The following is a 14018-nucleotide window of genomic DNA, read 5'->3' on the forward strand; positions in this document are numbered from 1 at the left end:
TCTGTCAGTAAGTCGGTGTTTAGTAAATTGTCTCAGTAAAACACTGAATAATATGCGTACTAGATTTTTTTTCAGTTGTCTTTCGTAGCATATCTTCTATCAACAAACACCCTTCGCCACTAGACTACAGTATATTGTAAGCATCCGTGCTTTAATAAGTTACGGGACGACCTATGTTTCTGTTTGTAAGACGTAACACCTTGCTTGCTTATAATATAATATATTATCATAAATTATAGCAAAGACGTCGAAAACCCAGTGGTAGACCTCACCGGCTTAACATCAGCGAGGCAGCCAACTCGCAAATGTTATTGTGTTTTGAAAGCATTACATGTGCGACCACCATGATATGGGTAAGGTGAACAACCCATTGCAAACTATTGATAAAGGTTGCTCACTGCTAATCACTTTCCAACAGCACCTGTCGGCCGGGGGTTCAAACATTAAATTAAACTGTGTTTAGTCACGCCGCCGAGCAATATCGGCGGTCGACCCCTTCGAAATGCGAATCCTTAAACGGAATCGCATGGATTAAAAATCGCTTCCCTGAATAACTTTTCGGCCTTCAGGATATTGTATACTATCATAAGTCTACACTTGTGAATATATAAAATTTTAATGTTTTCAATTTACGTAAAAGGACTCACATGTATTACAAAATTATTTTTTTATAAAATACAAATAAAAACCTCTTCTAATAAATCTGGACAAATCAACGGTGGCGGTCGGTCAACGTACATATTATATGAATGCTTAGACCCGCACATATTAATCATAAATGAAATGTGCATACATTACAATTTGAATCAAGCAAATCTAACCTAATCTAACCATTGGCAATTTCATTAAAGAGGAAAATACTTGTGTTCGATGAAATAGCGAATATTAATATATTCCACGTCCGTGAGGGTGAGTTTAGGTGGACGTTATTTTAATATAATTAAGTTCTTACAGTAAAGCTAACTTGGTTCACTTGGTGTGCTTCGGTGTGAAAGATATAGGTACATCGTAATATTTGGAAGAATAATAAATAATACCAATAATACAATAAATAAATGCACCCACGGTGGCCGCGCGGCTTAAGCATTGGACTATAACGCCGTGGGTCTCAGGTTCGAATCCTGGGTCTGGCAAGTACACATATTGTTTTTCAATTCGTGTGTGAGTTTATGGACCTAATAGGTTGAGCAAGTGGCTGACATCCATTTCTCGTAAAAAACAAAATCTGTTAATACAAACCTCTATTCTATGGAGGCCCATATTATGATCCTATTAGGATCGGACATGGTCGAAAAAAAAAATAATATGGCAATAACGTATTTAAATTGTTGCTTGCTTTAATGTTTGCCAACATTAAAATAATCCTAATATATAGGTACTACGAATGACGATTGCGTATATAAATTTAGTTTTTTGAAACGCAATAAATAATCGGTAAAATTATCCGTAATATCGATTTTCGCTCAGTGCTGTGACCCATCTAAAATAAAAGACCTCAGTTAAAATACCACAGTTTGTCCAAGGTAAGGAGATTGTTAGCGGCCAAGTCAAATATAAATGTGGTGCGTGCAAAAGGGCTATTTAAAATAATCGCCGTAATCATTTCTTATGCGGACGATATTCATCTAACCAAACAAATGTTATACGGTAGTACATGTTTCCTGGATATAGTTAAGAATTCTGAGACTATGACTTCACTGCGCCTTCCTGAATAATCATATAAGTATTAATACTATTAACTATCGTTGGAAATTGTCTTTATTAAATACTTTACATAATACTTAGGTAATCTAATTATGGTGGCGCTTTTAGCAGTGGACTGTAATTTGAGGGTGATGCTGGATTGGTGGATTTTTATCTAGAGGGGGTGGGGGTCATCACTCGCGCGCTATTGTTTGTTGGGTCACCCGGTGCGCGGCACTTGACGGTACACTGTTGATGGATGATATATGAGGTTGATAAATGATGATGATAGGTTCGATGAATCACGGTATCACGGCTTTCCCGGTATTCAGAAGTATCGCTTGGACTACCGTCACACTATATCAAGCTGACCTGGCCAAACAACTTCTGAATCAGTCTGTATAATTGAATTAATCAATAAACTGTGGTTACAAACTACACGCACCAGTTGTCTTGAGATAAATGATTGTAAATTGCAATCACAGTCTACTCATGACCCGTGACTGCCGGTTGCCCCGGTCTGGAGACAATAAAAAACAAGGATTCGAGGGTGGGTGGGAATAAAGAATCAGGGTTTTCATATTTGGCCCAACCAAATTATAATATTTAAGAAGTGACTTGTTTTGATAATGACCTACGTCTAATGCTGTGATTACAGTATGATGCACGTCTCATACTATCACATACTGTCACAATAAGCTGCCGCTATGGGAAAAAAGGTGTGTAATGTCGTTTTTATTGGTGTTTAAAATGTTATCAGGCTGATGATTCCATCTCGTAGCACATTTTTAACCTTTAAACGAACATTGTCAGTTAGACAAATCTGCCGAAATCACCAGAACAACAACGAGGTCACCTCACGCGTACCGCGCTGCATCGATACCTGTATGACTCAATAAACGTTTTTTATCATTTTCTACAAGCCTACACATTTCGACTCATGTCAAAATCGCGTGTTTTTTGTTTTTAGCGATTGGCAGTATGTATTGTTTATAAGAATGTTATCTATTATCTATGTTTTACAGGTTGGGTCCTGTTCAAAATATTATCTATGGATGCAATATTGCAAGTAATTTTAACGTACGCACGCGTAGAAACTGTTGAAATTAATTAAACTTAGCATGGATAATGAATAATAATTCAAAATACTAATACATTAGAGTTGTCAGTCTCGATCGTTGAATTTAAAGAGATATTGATCGTTCAAAATATTATGTAGAATGACGGAACTATAGACTAAATTTGACATCATGACGGTACGCGACGTTATTTGAACCTTAATGATAATATTCGTTCTTCAGTTTTTTTTTAATATTTACTACATTATTTTGTCGAGTAGATATCCTTTTACTGAGCGATGTTATATCGAGCTTACTGCCACTTCATCGGCTTGGTGATATCGATCACATAATATACTGTTGTCTGCTCACGTTATGTCTAATTTGCACTTTTCCATACCACGTTACGCTAGGTATAGTTAGTTTTGTATTTACCTTATATTAACGGTCCACGTTTCTCATGCATACGTGATCACCAGGAGCATAATAATAATATTGGTTGAATACTACAGGTTGGCTCTTGGTTGGTTATCGTCTAACACAGTTTCTAAGCGGTCGAAGAGTATTTTGATTGATTTGTAAGATACTGATCAAGAGAGACTGACAAAGAGTGTATTAATTAAATTTGTAGACCACCACCCACACAATCATAGTAATAATTAAAATATCCTGAGTTATATTGCATAAATTACTGAAATGTACACAATCCATTAAAAAAAACTCTTACAATCTAACCAACATTTAAAATAATAGAAAATCTCTATTTTTTTGTAAAAATTAATACATTTGAGAATGATTAGCGAATCTGTGATATTTTGCGAAGCTGTGATATTTTCTCAAAATTTGTTTTCTTTAAAAATAATCTCTAATGACGAAAAATCTCTATTTTTCTCACCATAAAAAATATCAGTTATGGTAATATTGGTATAAGTATCCCGAATTGGGTCCTACGTGAGAATTTAAGGATTTATGAAATAATACTACTACATCAAAAAAATAAATAATAATGTGAATGCGATGAAGATTCTACTGCATTTGCAACAACAAACCTTAATGAATATATAATTATATATATTTTATTCTTAAGTAGGTACCTAAAAATAGTTTTAACACACGTTTTGGGCCACAAAAATACGTAGCATTCAAGTTAATCTAGCTTAAAAAAGCCTTAATAATAATGTTTGTCAAGTCTTTCATAGACAGATCGGTTTTCTTGAGACAGCATTATAATAATAAATATTGTTAATATTATACCTACTCTGATGTAAAACAAGATACTTATTAACATATTATTGGTCAAGGTATTGTATTATTTAGTTAATGTTATTTAGTGCTGGGTGTGATTTGTTATACACTTGTACATTCTTATTATATTTTTTTCAAACATCTTGAAATGAAGAATAAAAAATAGTTTATTTTTGTTTATAGTTAGACATTCTTAAATTTATCAGTGAATCTATAGGTACAGTCAATAAAATTTGTATACATGTTAAATCGAAAATTATTTAAAAAAAAAAATAGAGAACAGCTTCGAGCCCTATTTCTGCGCATGTTCAAAATAGCGTTAAATCCGCCCCTGCCTAAAGACTAAATCATACAAAGTACTTACCAAAGTCGACGAAATATCATTCGAAAAATGAAATAAATCTTCGTTATATATTTTTGATTCTAAAAAGTTTGAGATTCATAATCTTGAATGTTCATGTTGAGATATTATTTAGACATAAATTTCTTTTGATATAAGCTGAGTTCAAAATTAGCTTTAATAAAGCGTGCTGAAATACTCGAATATTAAAATGCAGCTTTGTAAAAAAAACTTTTGACATTTTCGTATCGACTTAAGTATTTATTAGTTTGAGAAATTCTTTGTGAAATTATAGCACAATGGAAATGTTTTTTTATTAGGTAAAATCCGATGTAAGCTATTTTTGGAAAATCTTAATTTAAATGTTATTCGAGACTCAATAACCTAGTAAGTGTTGTACTAAGTATAATTAGGAGTGACAGGTACCATTATAATGAACCTTCAATTTTAATATCAAATATATATACAACCTTAGTGACACAAAAATATGTTTTTTTTTGTCAAATTATTTTTAATAGGTACAAATGAAAACCTAAGTATGATGATTAATTCAGTATTATAATAATTAATGTACAATATAATTAGTAAGGAAACGTCTTTACGATCATAAGTAAATAAAAGGTTTGAAAATGTCTACCTTTATATTGAGACCAATGTGGTAAACAGGGTAGATTATCCCCGATTCCTGCGGGGTGTCTTATTTTTTTCAAAAGATTTTTTCTATTGGTTATAATATATTTTCTCAGAAGTGTTTTCAAAAATTATGCATGTTCAATAATATTTAGTCTTTAAACTTTATAATAAATTTAATAGGGATTTATCTCAAAGTATTCTATTTATTCTAAGTCAGGTTAGAATGTTTTTAATATTATGAGTTTATTATGGGGGGACGTGCGCCGCGTAGGTCAAAATGGAACTTTTATGGAATTTTCAAAGCATGATCCTGGAAATTCTTAAAATGTTGTAGATAATCTATTTATATAATTTTGAAGCCTTATTATCCTTTATATTAATTTTAAACATTTAATGACTGCATAAAGTATTTTTATTACATAAAATAGTATTCTTTTAAACCTCTCCGAAAAATTAATAAAAGTAAAAAATCTTATCACCACTGCACATGGATGTACTGAAATATGACTATATTCTAAAACATTAGATCGATAGGTTCAAAAGAATACTATTTTATGTAATAAAAAAACTTTATGCAGTCATCAAATGTTTAAAATAAATATAAAGGATAATAAGGCTTCAAAATTATATAAATAGCTGATTATCTACAACGTTTAAGGAATGTCCAGGATCATGCTTTGAAAATACCATAAAAGCTCCATTTTTACCTACGCGGAGCACGTGGGCCGTTAAGATATGTCATCATTTAATTTCGAGAGCTTAATTTATAAGTTATGTGTATTATGACCAACATAGTTTAAATACAAGAATTATGAATATATTAAATTAAACCATAGAAATGAATCCATTTTTGGTTTAACAAAATAGGTTTAATGTATATATCGACGTTTGACTTTAAAACTTATATAATATATACATTGTCATCACTACATAACGGAGAACTGTAATTAATATTACATTGATGATGGGTCTTTATTATATAATATTGTTTAATGGAATATTGTTGACAATAAAGCCTACAGGAAGGGTTAAACTCCTACGAAGCGTGTATGGGAACTTAGGCAGCAGGTAGTGAGATTTGATTTGGCTGACAATATCTAATTTCATTGAAGTTTCCTTATATATCAACAATCTCCCTTCTCTATCCATATCACGCCAGAGCCAATATTGCCATTAATCACTTCATACAATAGAAGAACGGTGTTTATGCCTCACCGCCCTAGGGAAACATACCCTTGGTTAGTTATCAGTATTGGAATAGTGAATCTTCGAAATTCGAACCGTTCAATATTGCAGACAGAGGTAATTTTCTTGCATTGAAATAATCAATTCTATTTGATGAAAGATTCAATACCTAGTAAATTGATTTTCATTATTAACATTAATTTGTTAAATTACACTGCGATAAGACGTCAGTGATTTTTGTACTTACACGTAGTACATTGATGGCGAACCTATGGTACGCGTGCCACCAGTGGCACGCGAATGTTATTATGTTAAAGAGAAAAAAAATAGATAAAGGTAGGGTAGGTACTTAGGTTAAAAAATATTACAAAAAGTTTTACAAATACCTAAATATATATAAATCTTATTATATAATATTAAAAATACTGATTTTCTTCGGTTTTTATTAATATTTTCATCAATCGATGTGCAAACGGAAATGACAAAATTCATGCATAAATGACAGATCGCATTGTATAAAAATAACAGGCAGCTGATACTATTGAAAAATAAGCATTCTAATTAACACATAATAATATTATACCACTGACCTCATCAGGCGGCGGGGGAAGCCGCGTCGCGGAGAGGATGCTTCATCTGATCTGAGAAATTTTGGCGTCAATTTGTGCGTAAAGAACCAAACTAAGTAGGTATTATAGTAATACTCTTGAATTCAATTATTTAAAAAAAAATAGAATTCTTACACTTAACTATTTTTTCATTTTTTTCCTTCTCTAACTAGGTACTCAAAAAACTGCTCGGCACGTCAGACAGTCAAAAAATAATATTTGGGAAATTTTGGCACGCGTACGTAAAAAGGTTCGCCGACCCTGACGTAGTACAATACGTAAAGTAGGTGCTGTGTTTTCATTCCGGGGATTCCATTTCTATGCCTGATGACGCCATAGTCTGCGTATATTTGTTTTTTTTTAATAATTACTGTAATTAATAATTTGTTCTGTCATGGCTTATTGTGATTGAGAAAATAGCAATAAATAATCAAACATCGCCACACAATTTTTAGCAAAATCGAATATTTTTTTGAAAATAAGATTTTAACACTCTGAAAAATATAGTATTTTCTTGAACATAATAAAATTACAATTTCTTAAAAATTTAATAATATTCAACTAATAGGACTCACTTGTAACTCAATATTACTAACAAATTGACAAAAATTAAAAAAAAAAAACTATTATATTAATTTTTCTCAAAGTCTTCTTCAAAAAATTATTACTCACCGCAATATTGAAGAAACATAATAGGTAATTGTGTTGATAATAATAATATAAATGTATTACAAAATAATAAACATCCACTGACTTTGGTTCATAAGAAGTAACGTTTGATAATACAGAACGCTAGTTATACTATTGATTTTTTTAAATTTATTTATTTATTAATAAAGGAGACCTACAAAAACTACAGAAAAACCATAAAATTAAATTAAAAGATAAATCAGCATTATTTTTTTTTAATAATTTTACGTGAACTTATAAAAAATATATTTAAAGTACTATGCAATTAAAGTGATAGCCTCGATATTAGATGAAAATATGTTGAATTACCCCCGTTTCAGACGAGACACCGGTGTCGCGCTCGTATATTTATAATAAGGAGGCCTTTGTATTCGAATAAAGGGACATTTGTATTATGTTTATGAACGCCCAGAGCTAATGAGTCAATGCATAATTTTGCGATATAAATTAGAACATAAAACTGGCTGCGGTCATAAAAACATGTGTATCAGCGGCTTGTGAATGTAGCGGCCGACGGAAAAGTGTACCGGACACGCTTTGACTCATTAGCTCGGGGCGTTCATAAACATAATACAAAGGCTCTTTTATTCGAATACAAAGACCTCCTTATTATATAGGAGTGTCACACCGGTGTCCCGTCTAAAACGGGCCTTACTCCAACACTTTGCAAGAGCTGTGCTCTATCATAACCTCTTCGGAATCTATATCTTTCATGAATATGATGACTATAATGTCAACAATTATTATAACTTAAAATAACGCTAGTATCATGATGTAGGTATTGCTGATATATTATAGCAAACTATTAGTTCATAAAATTGCCGCACTCCAAATTAAAGTTGTTGATCTCTATCGATACTAACTAATTGTATTATGTAAGTAAGTAGTTTTTAAATGTTGCATTTAAGATTGATACGAAAAACTAAAAATTGTAATAAAAGAAAAGTACGAATAGATTGATCAATTAAACCGAATATTATGATGCACTAAAATTAGCAAATATATTGTTATGTGGATTCAAAGTCAGTTTATTTTTATAATCACATTTATTAGTAGACAAGTCTACCAATTTGTAATATCTTAAATACATTTACCAGCAAAAAAACTTATCAGAGTAAATGGACTGAGGGTGTATTTCTATGAGTTTACTAACAATAGATGCCACAATTTGGTCGAAGTGGCGATGCAAAAGCGAGGAAAACATTTTACCAGGGCCTTATTTTTACAGTTAAATTATTTATATTAAAGGAAAAGAAAAAAAACTCTTATATTCTCTGAATATTATACAGTGGTGAAGAGTATCTGCTGAAGGTAGGCTATTCTGTTAGTAGCTAACTGAAAAAAGTCGTAGGACTGCCATATTTTCTGCATTGAATTTGAATTTTGTTTATTTTCAGTATTTTTTTTGGAAATATTTTACAAACAAAAACAACATGCACTAAAATAGATATTAAAGTTAAAAAAAAAAAGGAATTCTCAACCGCAATCCGAACTCGAACTAGAAAATTCTACTTACAAGATAATTAAGCGTCTTGACCGGATGACCATTTTGCATCTAATCAAGCGCGCGTTAATAAAAATATAAAATTACATTAAGCACGTTAGGCTAAAATACCTATAGCCTAAGGTCACGCGATAGTATGATACTAGTTATGACATCCTTTATGTGTGTGTCTTTTACAATACGCTGTAGTCGTATGTGTATGATGTATGTGTGAAATGTTCTAAATTAGTTGCAGCCTCTCTTCCAATGTATTAGTGTTAAAGCTGGTTCCACATCAGCGTCATTATCATTATATGCTACATGTCTGTCTGCAGGGAAGCGAATGATAAATTTATAATAAACATACCAACATAATTATAGCCGATGTCGTTGGCAAATTACAATATTTTTGTAGAATATAAAATAATAAGTTATTATTTAAATACGTTAATAGGCATTTTTTCATAAGAAGGTAGGCTTTAAATTATAGCTTATTCCTTCACTACTTTACTGATATCACATACCTAATTAATAATTGCCTTTTTTCTTATATGTGGTGATTCATTTATTATTAGTGATCCAAATATTATAATATGTTAATCTTTGACCATTCATATTATTTTAACAGCTATCATCTGAGGCAGTCGTTTTCAGTCTTTTTGTTACATTACATTTTTGTTACATGTATCATTGATGGATGCTTGGTGTATCGCGAAAAATTTAACCATGCCCAATGCAAATGCTTTGCAAAAAAATAGACTGACTACAGGAAATTGGAATTTTTGATCATAAACCGGTTAGGTACTTGATTTTGCTATCTTATATGTAAGCTTAGCCTAAGGCCCTAAGAGAATCCCACACATGTATAATATGATAAACCACAGGAAATGCATCACATTTCCTGCGAGTGCCTAAAGAGAAGAGATATGCCTGACTCTTTGGATATTACGACCTAGTTTCTATAAAGCAAAAATTACTCAGTATTTAGTATCTACATTTTTGGAGTCACATATCGATAGAACCGGTTCGTTCTCAGAAGTTACAAACTATGAATTGTTTTATGGTTCGTTATTTCATCGTAAATATTCTCAAGGTATGCAAATGGCTGTTATGTTAAAGAAAAGTTTCGAAATAACATTGATGGGTTATTATGATGGGTATGGATTGAGATTTGATTTAAAAGAAGCAAAGACTATATCATGGATCGTGGATAATTGTTTCCGTTCGAAGCGCGGAGATGACTGACACTTATATATTAATATATTACTGATTATGTGTTATCAGCACTAGATAGAGGCAGCCAGGTTGACTGTTCTTACAATGATTTCTGGAAAGCATTTGACAGAGTCGATCACGATATTTTAAAGAAAAAACTCTAACTAATTGGATTGTCTGATCGATTTCTCAGGTTATTCGGGAGTTATGTTAAGAATCGTACAGCCTTTATCAGTCACAGGCATTTGAAACATTTTCTGGTGTGCCTCAGGAATCAAACTTGGGGCCATTGCTGTTCAGGATTTTTATAAATGACATAGCATTGGTAATTAAAAATGCTATGTTTCTGTTGTTTGCTGATAACTTGAAACTTTTCATGGAAGTTGTCACCTTGGACGATTGTCGTCAGCTCCAACTTGATATAGATAATATATTAGATTAGGGCAGGCGTAAAAAACTGGACTTCAATATTGATAAATGCAATGTTTTATCGTTTAAAAAAGCCTCACGAGTATTGTTTTTCCAGTATTCATATACAACACGTGAATTAATGATGGATTATAAGTTCACTCAGCGTGAATCGAAGTTTAAAACAAGTTATTAAATGGATATTTGAACGACAACTAAATTATACTAAACGATTCTACAAACTCAATGGACCAACGATTAAATAATTAAATAAAAATCAGAACCAGTGCCAATGGGATGTTGTCCGCCGGCCACTTCCGGGCTTCCAAAGGCCAGGATCTTCAGTTAACCCATAGCTTACGGGCCGCACAAAATTGTGTTTTCGCTAATTACTTTTGGACTGAGAGACTACTGTTACAGGACGTCAGATTACTTTAGCGGTCAGAACCAAGAGACCTCCGAAAACAGCTTTTTACATCGCCTCTCCCGGAAATCACAAAAGAAGCCATTCCCCCACTTTCCTTACTTGCGCTGTCAAAACTCCGACCATAAAGTCCAGAAAGTGTTACCAATCATAGGAGGAAGGAAAACAATGTTATATTTGAACATACACGGCATTATAGGAAAAGTATGTGTAAGTAAACATATATTATGTATTAATAATATTATGTTATGTTAATTTGTTTTAATATTAAATTGAGAAGCATTTTGAAACGATACTAAATAATAATTCGTCCCTGAAATACTTCGGTGAACGTGCAAGCCATGTGTGGCACATGCGGAAGGAGTCATGTATCGGTCAGATGGAAGTAATCTCCGATGAAGTGTACTACCATAGCACAATACGCGACAATTCAATGAAGTTTAGCTGGACGCAAACCATGCAGCTACGCCACTTGATATATAATAATATTATACTCGCTCAAAATATAGTTAAATGTTAAACCGATACAAATTCATTTTGTTAAAACATATCATTGGTAAAGGAAAATATATATATATATATATATTATTATGTCCGCTTATAAAGTCATGGTTTGAAAGTAGGTTCTGACAAATTCTTATGATACTTACGCAAAATCTTATTACTATGTTGTTAAACAAATATGTAGGTACTCTGTTGAGTTGTGTTTACTATATTTTAAATAAGAGTTTAATAAAATATCAATACATTAAAGACGATTTTTTTTTACCTAGAGATAGCTAAAGTGACATCAAGAAAGCGGCCTCGTGCAAGATCATTATAGCTAAGACGTTGTTAACCACAGAGTGACTCGAAACGCATGTGTTTGACCTTCGTTGCGCTAAATCTAATACGGTTTGAGCGAACGTCGCGTCTATCATTCATCGTGACTTTTTCATCATTATTCATTCCAAAACCAAGTGACTCCGTGAAAGTGACATTCCGAACCGTCCGTTTACCGGTGCGTGAGTGCGTGAACACCAAAACGGCTCCAGCGCGCACCAGCCTTCTCAACAAAAAATGTAAGTGTCTGGCATCCTGTGTAAACTCCTTCCCCCTAGATCTGTAATCCATCAACCAGCATCTCTAAATTACAGTCGTACAATAGTAGACGGTACAATAATCAGACACTCTTATTAATTATTTATAAAAAGTTTTAATTTATTTTTAATATTTTAGTATGTACCTGCGCTAAATGATTTATCTACTTTTTTACGCTCACAGAAATATAAAACAATAAGATTTGTTACATCCATTGAAAAACAGAGGCCTTAAAAGGGCAAAACAAAGCCTTCCAAAATCGTTAAGGCCAGAGGTACTGCCTGTTCGGTAAGAGAACTGTTTTAGAAATGATCTGCATATTCTATATATAGAATTAAACTTAAAGTATTATGAATTTTATTATTATGTACATTTATTGAACAATTATGAATCAAGCTTTTTATTTTTATATCAAGACTTAAAATTTTATTGTATGAGCTCTAACTGAAAAAAGTTTACTGCCAACCACAGTGTCGAGCATTTTCCATTATTTTGAATCTGACATCAAAAGCCTACCTACTGATAGATAATTTAAGCATGCAAGAAATTTTTGAAATATAATGATCTTACAAAAACAAGCTTTACCTTCGTCTCGCTTGTTTGAATAAACAAATGGCTTTAATTCAATAAAAAAAGATAATATCGACAATGTTTTCCAGAGTTCCACAAGGTAAACAAACTCATGCGGTTACAGACTTCCGGTTTATAAACGCGTTCGGTTACAGCACAAACGTTCCGGCGGCGATAAATATTTTATACGAGGCTCGATGCGGAGTCAATTCAGAAATGCTTTCCCTGTTTACCAATTTCGCTGGACAATGCCGCTCTGTTTTTGGTTTTCGAGTAAAGCCAACGTTGTGTATTGCTCATTTTGAAATTTAATTAGTTTGAAAACACTGTATCAAATGTTTAATTGAAAGACTCAAATTACAAAACATATCACAAATGAAATACCTTTAAATAAAATCATCTCATGTATTTTAATTGGTTATTTATTAGTTTAATAAATAAAATTATAAGCCCCACTGAAATGTTAAAGCACATAAATCATGGTAAAACCCGCATACTAAAATGTAAAAATATTCTTATACGTTATAAAGTAGGTAAAGGTATATTAAAAAAAAAATATATATATATAAATAAATTACTGTGATTTTAAAATTGTAGAAAAGTAACATTTTTCGAATTCTTCGGCATGGCTAACACAATTTTACATAGAAAAAGCCGTTATAGAAAACTGACAAGATAAAGCTTCTATGTAACTGAGTGTTTTGGTTAACATTATTGTTACTTACTTCCATTACAAATTATAAGTTCAAAACGTTCATAATAATATGACATATAACATATTAAGTAAAAAGAGGATACCACAAAACATATTATGAAATAATAGAAGTGAATATAGAAAGTAGTAGGATCTCCTTACTTAAAAAATATATTACATTACACCACTATGTTTGAACCCAAGAGGATCATAATATATGATTCCATAGAATGGAGGTTCTTTTTAAAGATTTTTTTATTATGATAAAATATATTATGTTAACCATTTGTTTAACCTATTGAATATATACACTGAATCAAAACAGACATTGTAAAACAACATGTAAATTTTTCGGACCGGTTATTTGAACCACTCGGCCAGTGTGGGAATATATATTATAATATACGATATTTTAAATTGTTAGGGGCGAGATTTACAAAACCTTGGACAAAGTAATTATTAGAATTAATTCGGATGAATCATAAGCTGGTCGATGGCTTGAATCAAAAGAACACTCACATAGATAGTACAATACCTACTTGGTCCAACTTATTTCAAGGTTTTTTTTCCTAATATTTATGTGTGTTTCTTATGGTTTTCAATATGTTGTATTTTCAATACATGTTCGTGATAATATTATTATATTGAACATACATAATACATTACATTTTAATAAATAGATTATTACAATATAATATATAG

Source organism: Rhyacophila brunnea, unplaced genomic scaffold (genome assembly GCF_057557595.1).
Source record: "Rhyacophila brunnea isolate RB1 unplaced genomic scaffold, BYU_Rbru_1.0 scaffold_11, whole genome shotgun sequence".
NCBI classification, from domain to species: domain Eukaryota; kingdom Metazoa; phylum Arthropoda; class Insecta; order Trichoptera; family Rhyacophilidae; genus Rhyacophila; species Rhyacophila brunnea.